The sequence below is a fragment of the Benincasa hispida genome, chromosome 5 (genome assembly GCF_009727055.1).
Source record: "Benincasa hispida cultivar B227 chromosome 5, ASM972705v1, whole genome shotgun sequence".
Lineage (NCBI taxonomy): Eukaryota > Viridiplantae > Streptophyta > Magnoliopsida > Cucurbitales > Cucurbitaceae > Benincasa > Benincasa hispida.
The window spans coordinates 62,915,133-62,941,416 of NC_052353.1; the positions used below are offsets into that span (position 1 = coordinate 62,915,133).

Below are 26,284 nucleotides of genomic sequence, written 5' to 3' on the forward strand. Positions count from 1 at the left end.
GAACAATATTAAACTGATAATTTCATAACAGCTTAATACGCAATGCTTAGATTATGATCCTCCATAGAAAACATGTGAGGCAGGACTCAGGAGCCATATATGTGGGTGCAACGTTTCTTTCTAAAATGGAAGTCGCATCAATTGCCCAAATAATATCCAAATTTGTAAAAATATTACTCATGCATTTATTGAATTAATAGACATACCAGTCAAGACAATAATAAAGCACGAGTTAAACAGCTAATTACATAACATCTTCTCTGCTCTCGATTATTATCATCATGATTATTACTATTTTTGGGCAGACAAATTTTCCACCACCTTCCACTTCCACTGTAGAGAAAATTGGTCACATTTAGATATAGGTAATAATACATTCCTGAAAGTGAAGGCTGTAACTGGAACGTCGGTACCGCACATCATTTTCCTAACTTTTGAGCTGCACATCAAATACGGAATGGACGATGACATTCATCTAACAATCAGAAGTAAATGACATTTAAGATAACATAGCACTCGAAAACATCTCCGTCGATGCGAAGTGCGTCACCTCATAGTCATAACTATAGCACACTCATACTTCTGTTCTCTGTAAAACTATCCTGATCCCCTAACTAAAGATAATTTGATTTCTGGAACTTTTCAAATCGAAATGTGCTCATAATCTGTGCAGGGAAATCTCTATATATAGATTTTCGCATAATGAGATTGTTGAATTGCTAATCCAATTAATCAGAGAGATTGTGGAGAGTAAAAGATGAAACTCAGATTTTGCGGAAAGTATTTCTAAACTTCTTTATCTGGAGTTCCTATTGGAAACAATAGAGCAACAGAGAACACGATTAATTCTTGTATTGTTTCCCTTTCTTTTCACATTAACTAAAATGAACAAGAAAACGTACCGGAAGAGATTCGTGGAACTGGAATCATTCTCCGAAAACTCCATAGACTGTAGAGTGGCGAACTCCGTAGCCGCCGACGGCAATTTTCCCGGCGACCATTCTTGTGAAAAGTTAATGGGCCTTAGTTGGGCTCGGCTTTCGTCCCATCTCTTCATGGGCTTTACTTTGGAAGGCCTTTTTGGTTTTGGGTTTTTGTACCAAGTCCGCAATTTAGAAAGCGCAATGAAATCCAACACAAAATCTGAAAATAAGTTTCTTTTTTTAGTAAGTTGTAAAGTGGAGAAACAAATATTTGACCTCGAAATCGAACATGATCTATATTAATTGAACTATCATCACTTTGAACTATTTGCGTAAGCTATACCCATGTTACAAAGATGAGAAAGTTAGGGCATGTGATAGTTTTTTTTTAGTTTTTTAAATTTAAATTTTAGAAATTACTTGCATTTACATTTCTGTCTTGATATATGTTTTTTTAAAATGTTTGAGCTAGTTTTAAAAACTTCAAAAAAATAAATTAATTAATTAATTAATTAAATAAAATCTAAAACTCTTTGTTTTTAAAGCTATAATGCTTTAATCAATTAAGCTATGTTAAGTTGACGATGACTACATGATAATTATCTTATTCGTAATCAATATCTACTTAGTCAAATTAGACTCTTTTTTGGGATTTCTCTTCTATTGTCAATCAATTTGAGATGAAACCTCATGTTATCTAACCATAAAGATGAGTTAAAAATTTTTTATTGAATAGAAATGTAGACATTAACGACAATATTAAAAATGTTAAAAATGTGACCTATTTTATTAGGAAAAGCCCCATATATCGTAGTAATGTCAATCAATTTATCTGAGTTGTATGATTCAATTTGGAGTAATGAAAAGTTTATCACTGAAATCATTTTATTTAACCAAGGCTGCAAAAATGCAATTCATTCTCCTATAATATATACATATATACTATAGTTCATAAGATATAATGAACAATGAAGAACTGGAAATTTACAGCTTGGAGTAGAAGTAATACGCATGATCACGTGTGATAGACGAAAAGTAAAATTTACCTTGATGCAAAGCTGCAAAAAGAATGGCCAGTTAAAAAAAACATATGAGGCCATGGCCACAAGTGAAGTACAAATAATTCCATTATTTTCTTGTAAAAATTAATTATTTTTATTTAATACGATAAATCATAGTCGTAAATAGGTGGCTTACAAAACTGCCATAAATTTCTAAAAAATACCAAAATATTTTCTTAATTTATCTTTCCTTTTGTTTCATAAAAAATTCATTTTTCTTCTTGTAGTGCATTTTATTAGAGAGTACATTGTCGTCACAACACACAAGTAAAGTAAAAAAAGCTTAGAACTCACATTAAATTTATACTAAAAAAGGTTCAATTTAGTTATTCTTTTCCAAAGGAGGGGTCCAATTGAATGTGTTTACACCTGCCACATAACAATTTAAAGTTTGAGTAAACTACAACCAAAGGTCACATAGCAATTTTGGTATTAACCTTTTAATGACTTTCACGAACCGCAAAAGAATTGGTATACAAATCACAAAATTTCAAGCTCTATACATCTATAGAAAGAATTATCATAGCATCGTGGATCGAACCAAAGAAGAAGACGAAGAAGCACAAAAATTTATAAGAAATTAGAGATGAAGAAATTTAAAACAAATAAGTAAAACAGATAAATGATAGATCAGATAAATTAGAGATGAAGATGATGTAGACGATAAAGAGACGGAGACGATGGAGATGGGAGACTAAACGACAGAAGAGAAGAAATAATTTTGCTAAACGATAGGCCCTCTATGATACATAGTACCCATTGTGTAGTAGCTATTTATTAAAGCATATAGTGCCACTTGGCACAATAACATTGGTTAAACATAATAACCATGAGAGAGAAAGATGAAAATAACAACCAAATAGTGGAAAACGAAATCCTGAATAAAAACAGAGGAAAAACGAGAAGAATATTTGTTTTAACAGCAAGCGTTGGACGTCCCTTTTATCATCCCCCGCAAGCGAACGAGGAGATTCCGCAACTGTAAACTTGGTCTTCAGACTAAGAAAACGAGGACTTGGTAAAGCTTTTGTCATGATGTCGATAAGTTAATCTTCGGAGGGAAGAAATCTGACTGAAAGCTATTTGGATGCAACCTTTTCTCTGAGAAAATGAAGACCAATCTCAAGATGTTCCGTCCGGTTGTGAAGCACAGGATTGACGGCCATGTATGTGGCACTGAGGTTGTCACAGAGTAGCAGAGGAGTGGAAATGCGGTTAATGCCAATTTCAGTTAGGACCGATTGGATCCAGAGGACCTCAACGGTAGCATTGGATAGACCACAATATTTTGTTTTAGCACTGGATCGAGAGGTTACCTTTTGCTTGGAGGAGCTCCATGAGATGAGGCTGGAACCAAAGAAGACACAAAACCCACTTTGCTTTTTCTATCATCCGGGCAGCTGGCCCAATCGGCATCGGTGTAACAAGTTAAGGCCAAAACAGATGATTTAGTTAGAAGAATACCATGATTTTTCGTGCCTTTGAGGTAGCGAAGAGGTGTTTTGCTGCTTGAAGATGTGAAGCGGTTGGGGCATGCATAAACTGACAGAGCTTATTGACACTGAAACTGATGTCTGGTCTGGTCAGCGTACAATATTGGAGGGCTCCTACTAAGCTTCTGTATTCAAAGGGGTTGTCCAATAATTGTCCATCAGTAAGGGACAATGTGGTGCCAATGGCCATTGGAGAGTGAATGGGCTTGCAGTCAGTGAGTTGATCAAATAGGTTGTAGATGTACTTGGACTGAGATAAGTGTAAATGGTCTAATGAGCGAGCTACCTGAATACCAAGGAAAAAGGATAGATCACCAAGATCTTTAAGTGCAAAGTGAGTGTTTAAACAAGTAATAAAGTGTTGGGTGGTTACAGAACTATTGCCAGTTACAATGATGTCATCAACTTAAATGAGAAAGATGATTAAAGTGTGTAAATTGCAAAAAATGAACATGAGCGTATCAGATTTCGCATTTGAGAAGCCTCACTGCATCAGACAAGCATTGAGCTTTGAAAACCATGCTCGAGGACTCTGTTTGAGACCATACAAGGCCTTATGTAGAAGCAGGACATGATTAGGATGTTGGTGAATTATAAAACCAGGTGGTTTCTTGATATACACTTCTTCAGATAAGTCACCATTAAGAAAGGCATTGTGTACGTCAAGCTGTCGAATGGCCCAATTGTGAGATAAAGCAATGGATAGCACAAGCCAGATGGTAGTAGGCTTGAGCACTGGACTGAAAGTTTCAAAGTAATCAATGCCATAATCTTGGCTGAAACCTTGAGCAATCAAGCGGGCCTTGAAACCAGTAATCTCACCTGATGGAGTCTGTTTGAGTCTGAACACCCACTTACTGCCAATTACCTTGCGATCCTGGGGCAGAGATGTGAGAGACCATGTATTATTTCGTATGAGCACCTCATATTCCTTAAGCATAGCTTGCTTCCATCTTGGATGAAGAAGTGTTTCCTTGTATGATCTTGGGTCTGTTTTGTCCAAGTCAATGACAACGGATAACCAGGCCTTTGGTTTAAAGATGCCCATTTTTTATCGTGTAATCATGGGATGGTTATTGGTTGTGAGAGGGAGGGATTGTGGTGGGTCTAAAGTGTTGGGAATGGTAAGGTGTGGTGAAGCAGAGTGAGTTGGGAGGGCAGAGTTGAGTGGTGGTGAAGGAGAGGGAATGATGGAAATTGGTGGACTGGTTGAGGATTCAGGTGATTGAAGGAGATAGGCAGTAGGTTGGCTGGTTGGCATAGGCTAGGAGGATGGAGATGGAATGGAAGAAGATAAATGGAGGGAATCATGGTGATGAACAATGTTGCTTTGAGAATTGGCAGTAGACTGATTTAGGGAGGAAGGGCAGAGAGGACTGATGGGAATAGGAATGGAAATGACAGGAGAAGAAGGAGTGATTGGTTGAGAGTTATCTAGGAAAGGAAAAGCAGTTTCATTGAATATTACATGCCTAGAAACATATATGCGACCTATTGTGGGATGACGACAGAGATATCCCTTGTGCAAAGAGGTATAGCCTAAGAAGGTGCATTCATGAGACCGGTATTGAAGTTTATGGTCATTAAATGGCCGAAGAAAGGGAAAACAGGTACAGCCAAATACTTTAAGAAGCGGGTAATTAGGAGGTTTATTGTATAAGGTTTCATAGGGAGATTTGTTTGCAAGGAGAGGTGTGGATAGCCGATTGATAAGGTATGTGGCTGTGTGGAAGGTAAAGGGCCAGAAAGTATGTGGAACAGAGGAATGGACAAGCATGGCTAATCCGACTTCAACTACATGTTTGTTCTTTCATTCAACAGTACCACTTTGTTGAGGGGTATAGGGACAAGATAAACAGTGGAGTATGCCAAGTTTGTCTAGAATAGGTGAGAGAGCTTTGAACTCTCCTCTTCATCAGTTTGGATTGATTTTATAGTGGTGGAAAACTGATTGGATACCATTTTTTGAAACTTGATGAAACAGGGGAGAACATCTTATTTTAGTTTTATGGTGTACATCCAAGTGAATGGCGAGAAAGCATCAATAAACAATAAGAAATATTTGTCTCCATTTACTGAATTGATAAGGGAAGAACCCCATACATCAGTATAAACAATATCAAAAGGAGAGGGTGGACGAGAAGTTGAAGAATGGAAAGGTAAACGATGGCTCTTGGCCATTTGGCAACACTTGCATACTGATACATTTGTATTATTTTTGTACTTCAGTTTGCATTTAGACATAATGGACTGAACTATTGGAGTAGAGGGGTGTCCTAAGCGACGATGCCACAAGGAAAAGTCTGTAAGTGCTAAGATGAAGGCAGTTGGATGAGAGGAGGATGTGGATGAGCTTGGAGCAGGTGGAGTGACAGAGAGCTTTTATAGGCCACGATCAAGTGTGCCCTAGAGGAGTGGACTCTTAGTTTGAAGATCCTTCACAACAAATGAGTCATAGAAAAACTTACCATTTCCTATCACAACTTGTTCACCACCATAATATGGAGTAGGTTGTTGGATGTTGGACAGGTCAGGGTCATATGATGAGTAGCTCTGAAGTCCATATATTAACCTTAATCTGGATGATTGGATTTTGGATCTGGGAAGCAATGACATAGGATAAAGGCTGATTTGGGGTTCGTGTAGTTTGAGAAAAATGAGCTTGGGGAGGGTGAATATTTCTGTATTTGGGGTTATCAATATTGTAACAGGATAGGGTTGTATGGCCAAGTTTATTGCAGATTTGACATTGAGGCCTATTGGAGGAGTGTGATGATTGATGGGGAGGAGGGGGGGTGTCGTTGAGCTTGGGCAGGGGATCTAGGAAAAGTATGATCAGTAGCATTCAAAGCAAAGAAAGGAGAATTAGGGAGAATACCCGGAAGAGATGGAGGAGGTCTGAAGGATGATCTGGTATTTTGTGGCTAGTGAGGGTGTCGAGGTTATAGAGAGAGATGAGCAACATTGGCTTGGATTTGTTGAAGTTGATCCAAGGCAGATTGTGTTTCCAACCGAGAGTCATATGCGATGAGCAGGCTGCAGACATCAGCGATGGAGGGGTGGTCAGTTCTATTCTGAATGGAAGTCACATAAGGGTTTTACTCATTTCCGAGACCTTCGAGAATATATGCAAGATGATCACGGTAAGATAGAGGTTCTCCAATGGCAGCAAATTTATCTACAATGTCTTTAATCTTAACGAGATACTGAGATCATTGATGCCATCCTTTCTTATTTTCTGAAGTTGAGATCGCAGTCCCATAATCTGAGCTGTTGAAGACGACTCATAAACTGTTCGAAGTGCTTCCCAAATCTCCAATGCTGATTCGTACCCAACAATTTCACCCATTTTATCTTCATTGAAAAATGAGTAAAACCAGCTCATGATAGTGCGATTGTACTTCTGCCAATAAGAAAAATGAGGGTTAATATGTGTCTACTGAGGATCGAGGTATTTAAGTGGCTGGGGATAGGTTCCGTCAATGAAACTTTCAAGGCCATAGCCCATAGTTAAGTTAAGAAGCTGGTTTTTCCAGAGAAGATAGTTTGAATCATTTAGTTTGACAGTAAGGGATTGGGACATATGAGAGAAGTTTGCTATGGGAGATTGTGGGGATGGGAGTGTGGAAAACAAATTAATCGGTACCTGAATTGGAAAAGAATGATGGGTGGGAAAGCCGACATACTGAGGGTGAAGGGGCGGTGGTGGAGGGCCATATTGAGGAGGGTAAAATGGATTTCGAGCAGGGGGAGGGATGCGTTGAGTAGTAGGTGGGGTAAACGATGGAGAAGATATAGAGATGTTGGTTGGAGGTGGAACTGTTGAATGAATACCTGGGTTTGATGTCACTGGTAGAGTAGAATCTTCTTCAGATGTTCCCGAGCTCAAGCCATGAAGAAGAAAAGGGATGCTTAAAGCTTTGATACCATGTAGACGATAGAGAGACGGAGACGATGGAGACTAAATGACAGAAAAGAAGAAATAATTTTACTAAACGATAGCCCTCTGCGATACATAGTACCCATCGTGTAGTAGGTATTTATTAAGTATATAGTTCCACTTAGCACAATAACATTGGTTGAACATAACAACCATGAGAGAGAAAGATGAAAATAACAACTAAATAATGGAAAACGAAATGCTGAAGAAAAACAGAGGAAAAACGAGAAGAATATTTATTTTAACAGCAAGCGTTGGATGTCCCTTTTATCAGATGACATAATTAAGCTTTTAGCAGATGAAGAAAAACGAAGAAGAAGATGAATAATTTCTTCTCTGTATTCAATTTATAGTTGATCTACTTTCTCAATACAAATTCTACTGAGATACGTCGCATAAACACACTTATAAAGAATAATTAAATAGGTATAAATTGAACAAAATATTAAACAAATATAACAAATCACTCTACATGTAAAATTATGATTGGAGGAGGTGTAACGAACTAAATCTTCTGAAAGCCCCAATTAATCTTAAAAATAGTAGACACACATTGACTACAAAATGAGCTGTCAAATGTTGCTGACTCATCATGTCGGCCAAGTTTAAGTCATCTGTTCATCCTCAATATCCCCTCAAACGAGAGGCTAGTAGAACTAGTCCAAGTTTGGTTTGCAAGTACGAAAATTGAGTATGTGTGTAGTTTCGTTAGACAGCCAACAAGTTGTTCATTAGATGGCACATATTGAATGTCCAAGAGGCCCTGAAGAACTTGATTTCTAACATGTTCCGTTCGAGTGTGAAACAATTAATTGGTAGCAAGAGCACCCACACTAATGATATCACACCAAATAATTGGAGATGTCGAGAGAGGACAATCAATTTCATTTAGGAGGTTTCGAACCCAGCAACTATTACTTGCTTTTTGGAAGACCATGATATTAATGAATTACCCAGAAAGACACAGTAGGCTATAACTAACTTTCGATCATCTACACTTATTGCCTAATCGACATTTGAAAAATTGTGATAGACAGTGTATTACTTGGTTGAATGTGCAAACCAGATTTATTGTGCCTTTGAGGTATCTCAAAACTCTTTTAATGGCAAACCAATGAACATCTATCAAGCCTTGTATTCTTCAAATACTGAAGTGCTCCCACTGTACTGGGGGGAAATGGATCAGTCAGAATTACTCTATTATTTATTGATAAATGTTTGCCAAGAATGGCTAAAGATGAATAAGCCTTTAAGTTCTAAAAAAAATCAGCTTGTCAACAGATTCAATATATATTTTCCTTGACGCGAATGAATTTCATTTGAAACATAAGACGCTTGAATGCTGATAACTTGTAGAAATACAAGTTATTGTTCTCTTTAAGTTTGAATAATTAGGGTCAAATATTGAGAAATGCATTCATTTCAATAGAAAAACACATAAAATTACTCATATGCATTCAATACATACAAAAGCATCATTTTAAGAGAAAAATGCATTACTAACGCTTGATAACGCATGAATTATAGATTTTTCACTAAGTGTTGCAGAGAAGCCAATGCAGGAGGCATGCATTGGAACCAAGCGAATGCAAGAAGATACATTTCGCTCGGGCACTTAACGTCAAATTGGCAGCGTCTGAGTTGATCAGAATGGCAGGCGGCTACAGTAGGACATGAAATTTAATGACCATCACATCAAAGTTGCTGAACCCCAATATCTATATAAGGAGATGCTACCCACTTGAGAAGAAGGTAGTCAATTAGTTAGAAAATCATAAAGTTAGAACTTAGGAGTAGGTAGCAGTTCTTTGCATAAAGTAGTCTTTAACCGCCTACAAGAAGAAGAGTCTGACCACCATTCGACTGCCAATACGGAGGTTCTGTTGAAGTTAGAGCTCGAGAGAGACGACTTTCAGCATATCCTCACCACAGCCACAGTAACAAGCACCTAAAATTAAGCCAAATGGAGCAAGAGATTGACCCCGGTGACTTGACACACTTTTCTTTCCCTTACTCAGCCTTGTCTTCCATTATTTGTCTTGATTGAACTAAAATACACTTTTCTTTCTCTTACTCAGCCTTGTCTTCCATTATTTGTCTTGATTGAACTGGAATTCTGTAGAACTATTTCATTATGATTAATTAAATCATGATTTCATCCATTTTCTTGCTTTCCTTTATCATGAGTAGCTAAATCCATCGTGAATTGGATGGAACTAAATGATAATCTGCTAATTCATATACGTACGTCAAACTTGCTTATTATACACTTAAAGGTTTTATTCTTGAATCCATCTGATCAATCGATTTAAGTAGAAATAGTTAATTACTCGAGAGAGTAAGTAATTGTGGAATGCATCAAGTAAGATTATTAAGTAGCTTCAGAGATTAAGCTAGTTATATTGATCTGTTGTATTAATAAAAACATGCATTTTAGAGGTAAGATGAGTGTGGAAAACGCAGGTTGAAATTAATTAGAAAACAGAATCCACTTACAGCCCAATGGATCTGGTGGGACCAACATCCAAGTGTTTGTCCAGCTAAGGGCCACAAAGTCACCATCCATGGCTGCTTTTCATGGTGGAGAGACCAAGGCATCACAAACTTTCGTCGGCCTACACTGATTCCAATTAATCTGAGTGGAAGCCACCCATATTTTTGAGCAAAAGATACCGGACTTACCACGGGTGATCATAGGATGATCATTTATGACCGCTGGGTGATCAACTATGTGTGAAGAACCAAGTTTAGGGTTTTAGTTATCAGGAGAGCCCAATGAATGTGACATTTATAATATGTGTTCCCTTGGTATAGTGTAGTTTAACAGTATTTTGTTGCCTTTTGTTTGTTAATTATATGTTGTTTGGCTTAACCTATTATTATTTTGTGTGTGTGTGTTCCATCATGACTTTATAGAGATATCATTTTAAGATTTGTTTTAATATGTTTCTTTTACTGGATATTTGATTTTTTTTCTCATATTCTCTCTGACCAGTCTCAAATTCTAGATTTCTTGCCATTTGGAAATTCATTACTAATATCACTTCTAGGTAAATAATCGATCTTTTGGTTGTGAACAGGAGACAAATTATTCTGTTTTGCACAAATTTGACATAGTTATTGCAAGTTTTTGGCAAGTAATTTTCACAATTTCAAGTCAATTTGAGTTTTATGAAGAAATGATAAATCGTAATGCATGATATTTGAAAGATTATATTAGTTGTTAAGAATGAATTAGTTTAGATATTGATAATTTTTTTTTCTCAAAGGTTCTAAATCGTCGATACTTAACTAATTTTGAAGGCTTATAAATGCTTGAAAATAACTTTGCGACCTTTAAGAATAAGAAAAACCTTTAAAAATATGACATCTAAGGTTTGAGACATACACTTTCAAAGGTTGAGTTATTAGTTAACCTTTGAAAAAAGGTATATCAAAAGTTCATTCTTTACTTTTTTTTATATAGGTTTGTAGCCTTAAAAAATAGTAAACTTTCTTGTAGTGTGGATAAGGAAAAGAAGATTTGAAAAAAACTAAAGTTTTTCAAGGGTGGGTAGGTATGAAATCTCTGTCTTTTGGGTAAAGTTTTTAAACGAATGATATGTTATGGTTACCAAGTAAGGTATTTTGCTCTTGATGACTAGTGATCTATTTGTATGTTGTGCCTATTGTGCAATGTCGACATTTTTAGTAGATTTTGATTTAGTCAATTCTATTCTAGACGTAGTTGTCTCGTGTGGAGGAGACAAGGTTTTCATCTTAGAGCCTCTCTGATACGTTTTCGTTATGTAATGAATTAATTACTATGTGATACCTTACATACGCATAGTTCGAGTGGGGATTGCCTCAATCCACTTTCATACGTAATCAACAGCCAATAAAATATAGAGATAACCAAAAGAAGGGGGAAAAGGATCCATAAAGTCCATGCCTCAGACGTTGGAGACTTCACATACTAGAATTGAATTAAAAGGAATTTCATTTATTTTAAAAAGTGATCCGGTTCTTTGGCATTTTTCACATAATTTATAGAAAACATATGCATAAGTAAACAATGTATTCCAAAATAGACCACTATCTAAGACTTTACATGTAGTTCTCTAAGGGCTAAAATGTCTACCACAAGCAAGTTCATGACAAAACAATAAAATGGATTCAAACTCTTGTTCAGGGACACACCTCCTAATTATATGGTCAACACAAAATTTTCAAAGATCGGGAGGGTCTTAAACATAGTATTTTGAATCACTACGAAGTTTAGATCTCTGTGATACGAGCATGTCAAAAGGAAACTCACCGGTGACTAGGTAATTCACCATGTTAGCATATCATAGTGTGACGTCGATTACCTAGAACAAGTGTTCAGTTGAAAAGTCATCTCTCATCGGTATAGGATCTTCTTCTTACACAAGCCTACTAAAATGGTCCACTACTATGTTTTTGGTTCCCTTTCTATCTTTCATTGTTAGGTTAAACACTTGAGGAAGAAGAATCCATCTCACGAGTCATGGCTTGGCCTCTTTCTTAGTTATCAAGTACCTAAGAGCAGCATGGTTCGTATCGATATTAATGTAAGAACCAAGAACGTAACATCTAAATTTACCTATTCAAAGACTATAGCAAGAAACTTTTTTTTGGTGGTGGTGTAATTGACTTGAGTCGGATTGAGAGTTCTTGATGCATAATAGAGGACATGCCTCTTCTTATCAACCTTTTGTCCCCATACAACTCCAACTACCAAGTGACTAGTATCTCACATAATTTCAAAAGGTAGGACCCATTGTGGAGGCTAAAGAATCAAGGCAAAAGTCAATCGATCTTTAAGAGTGTCAAATGCTTCCTGGCAATTCTTGTCAAAGTTGAACAAGGCATCATTATGTAATAGGGAAGATAGAGGCAATGCCATCTTTGAGAAGGCCTTGATGAATCTCCTGTAGAATCGTGCATTACCAAGAAATGAACATAATTCCCTAATATTTGATGGATAGGGAAGGTTACTTATAACATCTATCTTGGCTTCAATTTTCTTAGCAAAAATTAGATGACCTACAACTATGCCATGGCTTGCCATGAAATGACATTTTTCGTAATTAAGAATGAAATTTGTCTCAATGCATCTTTTCATGATTAAACCTACGTTGTGCAAACAATCGTCAAATGAATTCCCATAAACCGTAAAATCATCCATGAAGACCTCAATACACTTATTTATGAAATCATAAAATATGTTCATCATACACCTTTGGAATGTACCTAGGGCTTTGCAAAGCCCAAATAGCATCCTCTTGAAAGCATATGTTCCATAAGTGCATGTAAAAGTGGTATTTTCATGGTCTTCTTGAGCAATGGGAATTTGGTAAAAACTTGAAAAACTATCTAGAAAACAGAAAAATGGCTTCTCGATGAGTCGTTCCATCATTTGGTCAAGAAATGGAATGGGAAAATGATCTTTATTAGTTACCTCATTAAGTTTTCTGAAATCGATGCACATTATCCATCTGTTTTGAACTCTCGTAGGTACTATACCACCTTTTTCATTCTCAACGATCGTCATGTCGGTTTTCTTTATACAACATGAATTTGGCTCACTCATTTGCTGTCAGGAACGGGATAGATTATACCAGCCTCATGGAGCTTTATGATTTCCTTGAGTACCACTTCCTTCATTGTTGGGTTAAATCTTCTTTGTGATTGAACAGTGGCCTTTGCTCCATCTTCTAAGATTATTCTACGCATACAAAGTGAGGGACTTATTCCTATGATATTGTCCAAGGTCCATCCAGTTGCTTTCTTATACAACTTCAACATTTCCATCAAAGTGTCTTCTTGAGTAGATGTTAGTTCTCTGGAAATGATCATAAGGAGAGTATTCTCTTCATATAAGTACATGTACTTTAGGTGAGAAAGGAGAACCTTAAGCTCAGTCCTTTGTACCTGTGGAGCAAGAGATCACCTTAAAAGAATTATCAAAGTTAAAATCAATAGAAGGAGTCACTATCTCATCACAATCAACATCAACAGTCATCAAAACTTCATCAACAAAATCATAAGTCTCAATAAAGCATAGGGAAAAATGTTCTTTAGGGAATTTCATTGCATCATGATGATAAAATTTACAATATCCTCATTAAATTCTACATTAAGGGAACCATTATCTACATCAATTTTAGTGTCGTGAGATTTATGCTTGGCCTCATGGTGCTCTGGGAGCATCCCCTTTCGGATGGTGTTTGCATGAGTCAATATCAAGGTAGACGGAGAGAGCGTTTATAGTAAGTGGGTGAAGGGTATGTGTTAACACATCCTACTGTCTTCTTCATTGGTTCGCACCGTGAGATCATTTTGCACTCCCTCGTGGCTCCCTGGGAGCGTCCCCCTTCAAATGGATTTTGTGCAGTTGGTCAATATCAAGTTGAACTCCAAAAATGGATAGGGTCAATTTAGTTGTTGCCTCAATTAGATTTTTTTCCCTTCGGATTGGCTGTTTGGGGAGGAACTCTAGGGCTTAAAATGATGGGTCTTACGGAAAATTGTTAAGTAAGTTAATGATTTTTTACCAAATCAATGATGGCTAGTCGTTATAGGAGAAAAAGTTGTTCTGATATTAATGACTGGTTGAGAATGTCTCAATTCAGAGGAGGGATAAATTGACCACCCTTCGGCGGCTTTATCCTAAACCTTTAAAGCGTCATTGTGAAACTAGACGTCACACGGGGTTCATGTTAAATTTTCTAAACCATATTTGATGTTGTATGTTTTTTCAACGAGTATTTGCTTAAAATCTAACGTGGGTCAATGTGTTTTTGTTTTTAGCAAATGTTTGATTTTTCGTTAAATGCCTCTAGTTTGACCGATTCATACAGTGGAAAGAGTCTTGTAAAACGTATTTCGTGGTAAACGACCTCGAGTTTGTCATGGTTGAGGACTGTCCTCAAGTTCCGACCCTTGTTGCACCACGAAGTGTTCGTAATGCTTATGAGTTATGGATGAAGGCTAATTCATTGGACCGAATTCACATATTGGCTAGCATACCTGATGCTTTGGCCAAAAGGGTTGAGAACATGGTCATTGCATGAGAGATCATGGACTTGTTGCAAGATTTGTTTGAACGTCAGTTCTTACTTTTCGAGCATAGAGGCAAGGATGACAAAGACACCAGTAGTGTCAGTTCCCAAGTTAAACTCCAGGAAGAGAAAGCAAGTGTTGCTGACTCTGTTAAAGTTCATAGAAGAGAAGTGTTCTCTGAAATGGAACGTGGAGCTTATTTAGGTTTTGATACGGATCCCACTACTCTTCAAAAGAGAAGGATGTCTGAAGACAGTAAATATGATTTATTGGTCTTGGAGACATGTTTGGTAGAAAATGATGATTCTGCCTAGATCCTTGATTTAGGTGCTACTAATCACATCAGTTCCTCTTACCAAGGATTTAGTTTCTGACAAACGTTGCCACAGGGAGAGATGAATCTTCAAGTCGGTACTGGTGAGGTTGTTTCAGCTGTTGCTGTGGGCAGGCTGAAGTTATTTTTGGATAAGAAACGTTATCTATTACTAGATAATATTTTTGTGGCTCCTCATATCAACAGGAACTTAATCTTGGTTTCTTGTCTCATTGAACAAGGTTATACTGTCTCCTTTTCTGAGAATAAAGTGTTTATTTTCAAGAATGGAATGGAGATTTGCTTTGATTCAATGGAGAATAACTTGTATGTACTAAGGTCGTTATTCATAAAAGCCTTATTTAATACTGAAATGTTCAGTACGACAACAACAGCTAAAAGACCAAAAGTTTATCCTAAAGAAAACACCCATTTTTGGCATCTAAGGTTAGGTCACATCAATCTTAATAGGATTGAGCAGCTAGTGAAATGTTGACTTCTAAAGAGTTTAGAAGAAAACTCTTTGTCAGTGTGTGAATCATGCCTTGAAGGCAAGATGACTAAACGACCTTATACTAAAAAAGGTCACAGAGCCAAGGAAGTCTTGGAGCTTGTACATTCTGACCTATATGGTTCGATGAGTGTTGGAGCTTGAGGTAGGTATGAATATTTCATCTCTTTCATAAATGATTATTCAAGGTACGGGTATCTCTACTTAAAGCAATGTAAGTCTGAAGCCCTTGACAAGTTCAAGGAGTATAATGCTGAAGTTGAAAACTTGTTAGGTAAGAAGATAAAAACACTATAATCTGATTATGATGGAGAGTATATGAACCTCCAATTTCAAAACTATATGATAGAACATGGAATTACGTCCCAACTCTCGGCCCCAGATATACCTCAGCAGAATGGTGTATCAGAAAGGAGAAATAGAACCTTATTGGACATAGTTTAGTCTATGATGAGTTAAGTTCATCTTTCAGACTCGTTTTGGGGTTTTGCAGTGGAGACTGCATGCTACATTTTGAACAACTTTCCCTCGAAAAGTGTTTCTGAAATACCTTTTGAGTTGTGGAGAGGCCGTAAAGGTAGTTTACGCCACTTCAGGATTTGGAGGTGTCTGGCTCATGTGCTTATGACGAACCTGAAGAAGTTAGAACCGCATTCGAAAGTTTGCTTCTTTGTAGGCTACCCCAGGAAAACGAGAGGTGGATACTTCTATGATTCGATTGAGAACAAAGTGTTTGTTTCTACAAATGCTATCTTCTTGGAAGAAGACCAAATTAGGGATCATAAACCATGAAGTAAGCTTGTTTTACATGAGATTTCTAGTGAGACTGAGACTACTGAGGGTTTAATAAGAGTTGTTGAATAAACTGACAGATCAACAAGAACTTTTAAGGTCGATGCATCTAATCAACCAGCTCAAGAGTTGAGACTGCCTCGAATAGTGGGAAGGTTATGAACCTACCGAAATGCTACATGGGTTTGATTGAAGCCCAGAACATCATTTCTAATGATGGGGTCGAGGATTCATTGTCTTTAAGAAAGCAATGGAGGATGTTGACAAGGATGAGTTGATTAAGGCCATGAACCAGGAAATGGAGTCTATGTACTTCAATAAAGTCAGGGAACTTGTGGATCAGCCTGATGGGGTAAAATCTATAGGGTGTAAGTTGATCTATAAGTGAAAACGAGGTATAGATGGAAAGGTGCAAACCTTTGAAGCTATCGGCTCGTTGTATACTTTGATCCACTACTGCTCGAATAGCATTTCCTGCTGCAGTTTGAGCGGCAAATGGTGTCCCTCTTCTTGTACCGGCGGAGGACCAAGAAATTAACCGACCCCGTACATCTGTAACAGTCACAATTGTATTGTTGAAACTTGCTTAATCATGAATAACGCCCTTTGGTATTCTATGCATACTTTTACGTGAGCTAATACGTCCATTTCTACGTGAACCGATTCTTGGTATGGGTTTTGCCATATTTTATCATCTCATAAATCTAAGTCAGAGATATATGGATATTTCATTTCATGTCAAAACGGATCCTTTAATTTTATTTTTATGTGTATATAGGTTGAGGGAGTGGACTATAAGGAAACTTTCTCACCTGTTATCATGCTGAAGTCTATTAGGATACTACTGTCCATAGCCACATTTTATGATTATGAGATATGGCAAATGGACGTCAAGACTGCCTTTCTTAATGGTAATCTTAAGGAGACCATCTACATGGCTCAACCAAAGGAGTTCGTAGTTCCAGATCAAGAGCAAAGAGTTTACAAGCTTAATAGGTTCATTTATGGGTTGAAACAAGCGTCTAGATCATGGAACATTAGATTTGACAGTGCGGTCAAATCATTTGGCTTTGATCAAAACGTTGATGAGTCTTGTGTTTACAAGAAGATCATCAACAGCTCAATAGCTTTCCTAATACTGTATGTGGATGATATCCTATTCATTAGGAATGAAGCAGGGTTTCTGACTGACATTAAAAAGTGGTTAGCTGTCCAGTTAAAAATGAAAGATTTGGGTGAGGCGTAGTATGTTCTAGGGGTCCAAATAATTCGGGATCATAAGAACAAGAGGTTAGCCTTGTTTCTGGCATCGTACATCAATCAAATGTTGATCAGGTACTAGATGCAGGATTCCAATAGGGGTTTGTTACCTTTTAGGCATGGAATAGTTTTTTCTAACGATCAATGTCCTAAGACACCTCAAGAAGTTGAGAAGATGAAACGAATTCCCTATGCTTCAACCGTTAGCAGCTTAATGTATGCAATGTTGTGTACTCGACCTGACATTTGCTATGCAGTAGGGATTTTCAATCGTTATCAATCCAATCTAGGATTAGATCACTGGACAGCGGTCAAAACGATCCTCACGGAGAACGAGGGACTATATGCTCGTGTATGGAGATAAGGATCTGATCCTTACAGAATACACAGACTCTGACTTTCAGACTGATAGAGATTCTCGTAAATCGACATCAGGGTCAGTTTTGGCGAAGCATCAAGCAAGGATGCATCACAGACTCCACTATGGAAGTCGAATATGTAATCACTTGTGAAGTAGCTAAGGAGGCTATTTGGCTAAGGAAATTCCTTACAGATTTGGAAGTTGTTCCAAATATGGATTTGTCGATCACTCTTTATTGTGATAACAGCAGGGTTATGGTGAATTCGAACGAGCCTTGGATTCATCATAGAGGCAAGCATATAGAACACAAATATCACTTGATTAGGGAAATTTTGCATCGTGGTGATGTGATAGTCATGAAGATCACATCGGAGCATAACGTTGTTGATCTGTTTACTAAGGCGCTCACGGGTAAAGTGTTCGAGGGTCATCTGGAGAGTCTGGGTTGGCAGGACATGCGACATCTTGTCTAGGACAAGTGGCAGAGGATACTGGGGTATAGAATATGCCCTAGTTTATTGTATATTGTACTTGTATTTTATCATGTATTGTACATTAGTCTCCCGAGGCATTAGGACAAGTGGGAGATTGTTGGGATAGGTGACCTAATTCTCTCGAAATCTCATAGTTTATAAACTGTACACATTGTTATGAACAAAATAAGAGTTATTTTATTTGGCATTTACTCATATCCAATAAACAAAGCTACATGGTTATTGTATGTAAACTTAAGCATGTATATGAGATATACAAGTGAATCATGCCTTAAGTGATAACCTAAATAGGTCTGTAGTATAAGGATTAAGGAATGATACCTGACCCTGGTGACACTACGGATACGACCCGCTTTGTAGAAGTTTGCAAGTGTTATGAACTACTACACAGAATGTGCAGGAAGTCCTTGACCCTTCATGTGGCTTGCATAGCTCGTGCACGGAAGATCCCATACTGTGTAGTTCTACGAAAAGAGTGTTGTATACTTACAGATCTCCACTCGCATGCTCGACTAGAATCTTTCTATTGTAGCTTATTAATTGTTCTGAGCCCTTAGTGTATACCTTGAACACACTTTGCGTATCTCACCTAAATGACCATAGGTGACATGACCTCAATCCTGAGTGTTATGGGAACTCCTGCCTTTGAGGGCGGTCCTTTGATTAGTATGGGTGAGAATGGCCAAATTACCAACTTAACATGCCTACCTTTTTGGGGATTTGTCTGATTTGGGAACTGGGAACTTAGTTACACAAGATGGAATTCACTCATTCCCCAAAGCAAGGGTAAGTAGATAGATTACTTCCTTAAGGGCTGGTTCCAGGTCTTGAACATAGTGGCCACAACTTCTCTTTGGAAGAGAGGACTCAGTCATAGTAGGACTATGACTTATGTTCATTAAAGGGATCAATGGTACTTAAGGAGTTAGATGTAACTACAAGGGCATAACAGTTATTGGCACAGCTGTACTTACGAGCGATCTGTGAAGGGTTATCGCACTGTTGATTGATTGAATGGACACAAAATATATCTATAGTAAAGAGAGTGCAATTATCGGTCTTTAGTAGAGTACACAACAGTCAACAGATGGAGGATCCCATGGCTAAAGAGTTTAGTCAGTTATTCACGTACCGTTGGAGCTTCAAGCTACAGGTCCATAAGGTCCCCTTGGTAACTCAATGGATTCAAGTTGAGAATCAGTTCTTGGTGTTGATTTGAAGTGTTCAAATTTACAAGAGGAAATTCGATTATATATGATATGATCGGTGTGATGTATGAGATACATCAAGTAGAGGATTAATGTAAATATGATTTACACTAAGTACCATAAAATAGAAAAATAACTATGGTTTATATGTTTCATGAGATGAAATATGAAAACAATAGGTTATAAATATAATATGGTAAGTTGGTTATCATATATATTTATAATAATATTAATTATTGGATAATTATCTCTTTTTCTCTAATAACCAATTGAGTGGGAAGTTATTGATGGTTTTATGGTAACCGTGAGATAAAAGGAAAAATGTTTTCCTAAATTTAGTAGATTTGCTAAGAGTTTCCATTCTCGGAAAGGAACTCACGGATCACTGTCAAGTGAGAATTGTTTTCACTAAATGATAGCTCAAAGAGAGACTTGATGATCGTGGAGTGACACTATACGATAGTTCACTCATCTTATTATAGCTAAACGATCGCAAGGCTTTTGCTATACGATAGCTTGCCTTCTTCTAAATGATTGAGTATTCGTCTATACGATAGACTCTTCTCATCTACCACTTGCTCAATCGTCTACACGATTGTTATTCCTCTAGTCTCTTCCTCTAACCAAGTCCACACAGAGCCCACACTTTTGGATTCTCACACCAAGAATACTAAGGTAGCCATTGTGGTGGTTTCATCACTCAACTCGACTGAGTCGATGTTTTTGGAGGTCGTTCATTGGGTTCGTGATCTTGGAGATCGTTGTATTCGTGTTTGCTGATTGATCGTGTTGTGTTGCGATCGTTGTGTTCGAGCATTCGTGTTTTGTTGTCTTGGAAACTAAACGAGCATTTATGATCGAGGGAGTTTGAAGCATGAGTCTTCAAAGGTATGTTTATTTTATCCCTTGATATAATTGTTAAGCATGCTGTAATTTCGTATTGTGACCTGTAAGTTTTCGTTTCGTGACTGTAATTGTTATATATCGAATGAAATTTATAACGATCATTCCGCTGCTCATGAAAATCCTCTTATCTAATTTTCTTCAGTGGCAACACCTCGAATACAGTATGATACAAGGAAAGTTAATTACTCTCGATTTGTTTCATTTGACCTTGTCGAGTTTCAACAGTTTTTTCAATGAATGATATTAGTGGTATATTTACTTATATCAACTCACATATTTCTTAAATGGGTTATCATTGAAAGTTTCTATTTTAAAAAAAAAAACATATTATTGTGTGACGGTTCATTTTATTATCAGTCAGCCACAAGTACAATTCATTCATGGAAATAATTGGTTTTATTTGACTACAAAGGTATTTTTAGCTAGCCACAAAATTAATCTAGCCCTAAAACCAGGTGCAGAAATAAGAACAAGAATATTAATAAAAATAAATATATGCAGGTATTGTCATATTAATTAACTAACCTCTAAAACCACCTCATAGAAAAATCAAGGTTGAAGACGAAGCCTCTACACTAGTTCACAGCATATGAATGTCTCTTGAGTGGCCAACTTAACTTGCACTCTGCTCAAATAGAAATGGTTCCAACGATCAATGTGATTAGGAACAAATCTCCAACCCAAGATGCTTGTATGTCCTTCAAAGTTTTGTCCCAACAAGTTCAACATTTTCTTGTTATTCATATTTATAGATGTTGAAATCACACAAGTTAAATCACACCTATTGTATTAACATAAGTATAACTCAATGCAACAAGTAGTACTTTGAGTATTCCAAGGTTGTTCCTCAGAGATACGTTATGATTCAAGAAGCCTAAAACTATTCACAAAACTTCCTCAATGCTATGTAGAAGTAGTTTACAAATAATTGTTAGTTGAACAGTAGATGCTACAACTTTTAAAGCCAATAAAAGTAAATTGTGACAAAAATGAGAATATGATAATCCCTTATAAAAATGTTTGTAGATAATTTAGTTAATAATTATGCAAACTTGACTATTTGAGTCCCTATATTGTCACAGCTACAACATTAATCAAATTATTCTTTAAATCACAATATGTTCTTTAAGCAAGATGCCTACTATATCCATCTTCTTATACGACATAGAATATCGAATTAGTTGGAGGTCCTCAATGCATTTATCTCCATTCCTCAATAGCTTCTGAGTATTCTTATCATTCCTAATATTTCTACACTCATGGTGAAAAACATTTTCTAAGTCAAAGAACTTTTAAAGTAAGATGCACATTAGATTCAATGAAATACTCGACTATTACTAATAAACTGCTACAACATATAAATTCTAGTCAAGCCTTGCACTAGAAAGTTAGTCACAAAAGGTCATAATGAATGTACGCACATAGTAATAAATGAGAACTTTAAAGAAAAACTATAAAATATAGCCTTAATGTATCAAATGCGGCAGACCAGAAGTCAGTTCGGGAGCTTCTAATAAATCCCTAAATTGCCCTGCACCAAGCTTTTCTTCCTTATGCCCTCGTTTGTCTTCCCCTTTGAAGGGAACTTAAGTTTATTTATAGAGAAGTATGTGAGTCCCCTTCAGTATCCAATCATTTTTCTATAGACTTCGATGCTACAGACTTTATCAGTCAGATGTGAATGACTGCTGCCCTTATCATTGCCTCATTCAATGCTCAGACAGCTCCCCATATCTTCTGCAAAATGCAAGTGAGGTTGATAAGTTAAGACTGACTTGACAGGTTTAGGATAATGTAGATTCATTGCATGGGTATACATTAGCATGCAAATGATCATACACTTCTGCTGACATGATGTTGCTTAAAGGATAAGCTGACATTCCAGAGTGACAATGACTTTAATGTCGATTCAATTCATGGGGACTTCTCATATTGTTGCAACTTCATGATATTTTCCACGCTATAGCACAACTCTAATTTTATGTCTTCTTAGCAAGCGATTGATTTAACGTGTTCAGCTGTGTAGGCGGTGTGTCAGGATAAGCTGAGGTTGTATGTTAGTTCAAAATATGAAGTCATTCTTGATTCTTTACAAGAGTACAGCAACATGTTTACTTGTAACATTGATTTTTATAGACTCCCACGACATGTGTTGATTTTATAGTTCTGTTTCTTATATAATTCTAATGAGCTATGAATGTTTCTTTGTCTTAAAACATGCTATAAGACTAATAAAGATTCTAAATTTAGAGGCTTTAAAGTTATCATCTACCCAATACATTAAGTATCTCCCTCGACAATATAAGGTCAAGGTGACCGATCGGACGCCTTCAAACTTAACATCAATGTTGATTACACGTTCCTTACAGCGAAGAACACTTTTTCTTATCCATTTTAAAACTACCGTATCCACCTACATAACGGTCGTCCTGATCTGAAATTGATCTCAGACCACTCATTGTTTGATCAATTCTTGAGCCATTTCTTTCTTTCTAAATGAAGGAATAGGGAAAATGAATAAGAAATGGGAATGGAGGGAAGGATATAAATAAGAACTTACTCCCATCAAAATTATGATCTAGACCCTGCCTTTTTTCTTTTTTCTTTTTTTTTTTTTTGTTTGTTTATTTTTTTCGATTTTCTTTTTCATAACAAATAAAAAAATTATGAACTAATCTCTTTTTTTATTACTTAAAATGTTTATAACGTTTATGATATAATTTCTATGATAAAAAATAAATTTTGATTGAGAATTTATTTTCTTTAGTAAAAAACTATCATCAAATGAAGTAAAAAAGAAAGCAAAAGCACCTGAAACTATATATTTATTGTGAATATATAGCTTTAGTGTTTATTGTAAATATATTTATTAAAAAGAAAAAAAAAAACTTAGCTGCAGCCATGCTGCACCAATCACTTGTGCAACTCGACCACCACCTAATGAAATTGTGGCATATGGTACAATTTTTTTAAAAAGGGCTTTTTGTGTGAGTAAAATAAATGGGAGTATTAGATAGATGCAACCCTAATTATTCCCCTATAAGGAAAAGAACTTAGCTATAGTCGAACTACACCCATCCCTTATGCAGCCCAAAATTGTGCAACATGCCACAATTTTTTTAGAATGGCATTTTTAAAAAATGTTGTGTGAGCAAAAGAAATGGGGAGTATGGGGATAGCTGAAGCTGGGTAGGAATGACCAATTTTGTACCATTTTTCAAACTAAAAACGATGATAATGTTGAAAATCACCACAAAATCACCTCATAAAAAAAGATTGAAAAAGAATCCTCTTCCCTAGTTTACAGCATATGAATGCATCTTAAGTGGCCAACTTGACTTATGTTATGCTCAAACGAAATTGGTTCCAATGATCAATTTGATTAGGAACAAAGCACCAACCAAAATGCTTGCAAGTTCTTCAAAGTCTTGTCCCAACAAGTTCAACTCCAGCTTGTTATTCATATTCATTCGATAAGAACATCGAAGAGCTTGAAACATTCTCATCATTTTTAGTTCGAAAAATCAAATAGAGTCTAAGTTTAGCAGGTTTCGTAATAAAAATGGTCATTCCTAAGATATGGGTTTTTAAATTGGAACCAAAATAAGGCCCATAAAAAATTTTAATTTCTGATCCAAAAATTATGTATGTGTTAGTTGTCCTGTATGGCCTTAAAGAAGCCATATAGCCACACTTTAATTTTGTGGAAGGAAAGAAAAGTTTGGGCTAAGACTTGTCTCTTCATTTTGTAGAGTTTTGAAAACTGATAAGGTATTGATTCTCTCTCTTTCTTTTCTCTTCGTTTCAGCTTAGTATTTTTCTACTATTTCCTTTCACTATTTTTATTTTCTACATCCTCTTTGAAGCTCATCAGAGTGATGTTATTTCATTCTCAAAGAGATTAACTGACTTATTTGTTTTTTTGTTTCAGATGTGATCATCAACGGTCAAGAAGAAGAGACTTCAATTTGACTCATCTGTTGTAACAAATCTCCACCTTGAGACAAATTGTTCTCTGAGGCTTCTCTTCTAGGTATTTATTTTCTAGCTCGGTCTACTATTTGAAGTAGATCTAGGCAGTGTTCAAATTTACCCTTTGTCACTGCTTTGTTAAGAAATCTGCTGCATTTTTTCTATATTTACTTTTGACACTATCACTGACAACTTGTAGAAATACGTTATTATAGTCTTTTACTTAGAATAATGAGGATAGATAAGAAAAAATATGCGTAAATTTTGTTAAGAATTCATGCTACATATTAAACTTGAGATGAAGTATCTTATAAACACCCGTTGGCCGCATATTGTTGTGCCAAAGTGTCTATTTTGCAGATTAATCGCAGGACTTCATTCGCATATGCGGAACCCCTATCCAATGAACAAACAATTGGTCGCATGTCTCAGGATCTTTGAGCTGGCACCAGCGGATCGCTTGGCAAGTATTCAAAAGATTGATCATGATAGAATTGCTAACATTCTTACCTACCACGTTAGACGATAGTGATTTATCTGAGCGGGAATCCCACCAATAGTCTGCGCACGACTCTATAAATAGAGTCTTGACACCATGAAGAAAGAGAACAATTTTAGATAGAGAGAGAGAGATTTTCATGAGAGAAAATTTCACTTCCATACTTCACCCCGATTCTTCATCGAAGCCTTACCGGAGCAAGAGTTTGAGAAAGTCTTCTTCATTCACCTAACCATTATATCACCAGAAGCCTTGACATTCATCTATGGGAAGGAAGAGATTGCTAACAATCCTTACCTTATCTCTTCAATCCTTTAGTTGTGGTATTGCATTTTGTTTAAAATATTGCTCATCTGTGTATCCAACAATAGTATTTCTATTTCAATATCATCATGTCCACTTTTATCATCTTCTCTATCTTCACTTCTACTTTATTTGTTGTCATGAGTAACTAAGTCTAACAGGGTAAGGGGGAAGATTAATACCATGTTCTAAGTAGAATTTGTGGAATTTATCCTGTTTGTTTAACGTATGAGTATTAAAATGCTTGCCTATGAGTACTCATTGAGTCAAGTAGCTATGACTAACTGCCTGAGAAGGAAAGTAGTTGTGGATCTTATTAAGCAAAGCAAGAAGCATTTCTAGAGATAGAAAAACCTTGCGCTCATAGCAATCTTATTCATGCATCATAAAAATATGATAACTGTTGTTAACCACTGGGAGGTCTCCAATAACCTGAATTGCAAGCTAGGACAAACTCTCATTATAAACTTAGTGATGCGGTGTTGATCTTCCCCACACCTTACCTTCTTCATATATTTCCTTCATGTTAACACTGTTGTTTCTCTTAAGAACTCTCAGAATCTATCTCACAGTTGTCTCCGTTAGTTTAGAAATTTAAATCACATAAATTAATTAATCACATGAACTTGACATTATTCTGACAATATTTGCTTGCCGCATACACACATTCACCTGTCACTCTATTATTACAAATCCCCATGTTCGACCTTGGGTTATCCTGAGAAACTCATAATCTTATTATACTTAGCTTGATGACGAGAAAACTTGTGATTGGCGTATGATTTCTGCAACTAAATGTATAATATTGATATTACATCTTCAATCCAATATAACTCACGATAGATGCGTCATTAACATCACAACAATCACTGAGCCTTTTTCAATTACATCTCTGACAAAATGTAATTTTACATCGATGTGTTTGGATCTGTCATGAAATTTTTTATTCTTGGTCAGATGAATTGCACTTTGATTATCACAAAGTAGCTCCACCTATGTTTGTTCATAGCCTAGCTTAGTAGTTAATCCATGTAGCCATAAGATTTGTTTAACAGCCTCTGAAGTAGTTATAAACTCTGCTTCGTGGTTGAAAGGGTAACCACTGATTGCAAATTAGACTTTCAGCCGATCATATTGCCTCCAAATAGGAAGGTAAACCCTATGAGAGACCTTCTTCTGTCTA

At 36.5% G+C, this 26,284-nt stretch overlaps 1 long non-coding RNA gene across 1 annotated transcript; it reads left to right on the forward strand.

The window, feature by feature from the left end:
- Window positions 1–24,130: 24,130 nt before the first annotated feature.
- On the forward strand, window positions 24,131–25,206 carry LOC120078464. Its single transcript, XR_005482017.1, has 2 exons — window positions 24,131–24,360; window positions 24,646–25,206. It is a non-coding gene; the product is annotated as an uncharacterized LOC120078464 (long non-coding RNA).
- The last annotated feature ends 1,078 nt before the right edge of the window (window positions 25,207–26,284 follow it).